Source organism: Physeter macrocephalus, chromosome 4 (assembly GCF_002837175.3).
Source record: "Physeter macrocephalus isolate SW-GA chromosome 4, ASM283717v5, whole genome shotgun sequence".
Lineage (NCBI taxonomy): Eukaryota > Metazoa > Chordata > Mammalia > Artiodactyla > Physeteridae > Physeter > Physeter macrocephalus.
In genome coordinates, this window is record NC_041217.1 from 86,129,110 (window position 1) to 86,132,256 (window position 3,147).

Consider the following 3,147-nt stretch of genomic DNA (forward strand, 5'->3'; position numbering starts at 1 on the left):
ATTTTATTCTTTTTGTTGCAATGGTAAATGGGAGTGTTTTCTTAATTTCACTTTCAGATTTTTCATCATTAGTGTAGAGGAAAGCAAGAGATTTCTGTGCATTAATTTTGTATCCTGCTACTTTACCAAATTCATTGATTAGCTCCAGTAGTTTTCTGGTAGCATCTTTAGGATTCTCTATGTATAGTATCATGTCATCTGCAAACAGTGACAGCTTTACTTCTTCTTTTCTGTTTTGGATTCCTTTTATCTTTTTCTTCTCTGATTGCTGTGGCTAAAACTTCCAAAACTATGTTGAATAATTGTGGTGAGAGTGGGCAACCTTGTCTTGTTCCTGATAATGTTGTTTTCATGCCCACTAACACAGCATCCATTCTGTGTTAGCCCATGGATCAAGGAGTAATTTCAACTTGTTATTCAAAAAATACATTTTTAAAGGCTATTGCTGCCATAGATAGTGATTCCTCTGATGGATTTGAGCAAAGTAAATTGAAAACCTTCTGGAAAGCATTCAACTTTCTCAATGCCATTAAGAACATTCATGATTCATAGGAAGAGGTCAAAATATCAACATTAACAGGAGTTTAGAAGAAGTTGATTTCAACCCTCATGGATGACTTTGAGAGGTTCAAGACTTCAGTGGAGAAAGTAAGTGCAGATGTGGTAGAAATAGCAAGAGAACTGGAATTAGAAGTGGAGCCTGAAGATGTGACTGAATTGCTGTAATCTCATGATAAAACATGAATGGATGAGAAGTTGCTTCTTTTGGATGAGCAAGGAATGTGGTTTGTTGAGATGGAATCTACCCCCGGTGAAGGTGCTTTGAAGGTTTTTGAAATGACAACAAAGGATTTAGAATATTACATAAAGTTAGTTGATAAAGCAGTGGCAGGATTTGACAGGATTGACTCCAATTTTGAAAGAAGTCCTACTGTGTGTAAAATGCTATCAAACAGCAGTGCATGCTACAGAGAAATCATTCATGAAAGGAAGAGTCAATTGATGCAGCAAACTTCATTGTTGTCTTACTTTAAGAAATTGCCACAGCCATCCCAGCCTTCAGCAACCACCACCCTGATCCATCAGCAGCCATCAATATCGCGGCAAGACCCTTCACCATCAAGAAGATTAAGACTCTCTGAAAGCTCAGTTGATGGTTAGGTTTTTTTTTTTTGCAATAAACTATTTTAAAATTATGTTATGCACATTTTTTTAGACATCATGTTATTGCACATTTGACAGACTACAGTATAGTGTAAACATAACTTTTATATGCACTGGGAAACCAAAAAATTTGTGTAACTTGCTTTATTGTAATATTTGCTTTATTACAGTGGTCTGGAACTGATTCCACAATATCTCTGAGATATGCCTGTAAACCATCACAGATGATAAGCTCTGAGAGCAGTGGTGGTGGAGAGTGGAATGGAGGGTACTGAGGAGAGGGGACCCTCTGGGCCCAAGGAGAGAAGTGCTATTGAGCTCAGTAACCAATGGGTTGTGGAGAGTAGAAAGATGATTCAAAAGGGATATTGTGGTGAGAGCCATGGTGACCAGAATGTTGGAAACATTCACAGAAATATGGGCAATAGGAAGAGGTGCTGGCCTGGGGGAAATAACCACTTGGAAAGTGTCACCCTTAGGCTCAGGGTCTGGTGGTGAGGCAGGTTATACTGGGGGCAGCTGAGGAAGGCTGAACCCAGGGAAGTATCAGAGTGGGAGGGAGCTTGAGCAGAGTGGAAACAAGCTAGGGCCACTTGAGGGGTAGATGTTTGGGACAAAGTAAGAGGACTAGGAACAGGAAAAGGAATAGGAAGAAAATAGGTCAGAATTGGAGAGCAAAAAACCAGAGTAGGTTACTCCTCTCTATGCCTTTGCTTAAGGAGGGACCTTGTTCTTACAATAAATGAATGACTTCAAACAATAAATAAAAGCAAAGTTAGTTAATGCTTCTGCCTGTCAAAGAGAGTGTGTGTGACACAGCCAATTAGTTGCTTCACTCTCCAAACAGATTGTAGCCCACTGTACATGAACCATTTTGAATTATGTAAATTATTCCTTAATAGAGCTTATTAATATGGTTCCTGGGCTTGAGTATCATCTTTTATTCTAGTAAAGTGAAATCAAATAGCATAGTTTCACTGTCGATAATGAGTTTTTAAATGGGCTTGAGCTTTGTTAGCATTATCAACATCAACATTCACTTTAGAGGTGATCACGGTAAAGGAGAATCTGATAAATCACGAGGAGGAAGAGGGTAAGAAAGGCAGGTTGGATGAGGGAGTCTCTACACTGAGGCAAATGACCCAGCTCAGCCTTCTCACTGGTCAGGAACCACCATAACTCTGTGCCTGTGAGCCACTCTCTCCCTCTTGTTTTTTGCCTCTTTAAAATTTTCTTATCTTCAAATTCAAACCAAATCATCTGAATTGATTGTTTTTGACAAAAAGTACAGGGACACAGTTCCTTCCCTGGTGAGAGGTATCCTACTGCCCTGCTGTCTCCCTCCCTTCATCAGGCCTATGGCTCATGGCACTTTAATGGTATTGTGGGTGGGAGGAGAGGAGGGAGATGAGATAAGTATGTATTCCTCTTGGGATGGACCCCCATATTGTTCATTTTTGTTTCTTCATAATTTAGAAACTCAGCATGGCTCCCTGTCCTTCTACTTCAAGCAAAGAATATTAATTTTTAAATAGAGTTTGAAATTCCTTAGCCAAGTTTAAAGGATTAGGATCATTGATCTAAAAATCCTAAAGCTGAAACTGACTAGCTAGTGGTCTTACAAATAAATGTTAGGGACTTCCCTGGTGGTCCAGTGGTTAAGACTATGTGCTTCCAATGTAGGGGGCGTGGGTTCAATCCCTGGTTGGGAACTAAGATCCCACATGCCCTGCAGAGCGGCCAAAAAAAAAAAAAAAAAAGTTAACATATACACACCACTACGTATAAAATAGATAAACAACAAGGAGCTACTGTATAGCACAGATAACTATATTCAAGATCTTGGGGGCTTCCCTGGTGGCTCAGTGGTTGAGAGTCAGCCTGTCGATGCAGGGGACACGGGTTTGTGCCCCGGTCCGGGAAGATCCCACATGCCGCGGAGCGGCTGGGCCCGTGAGCCATGGCCGCTGAGCCTGCGCGTCC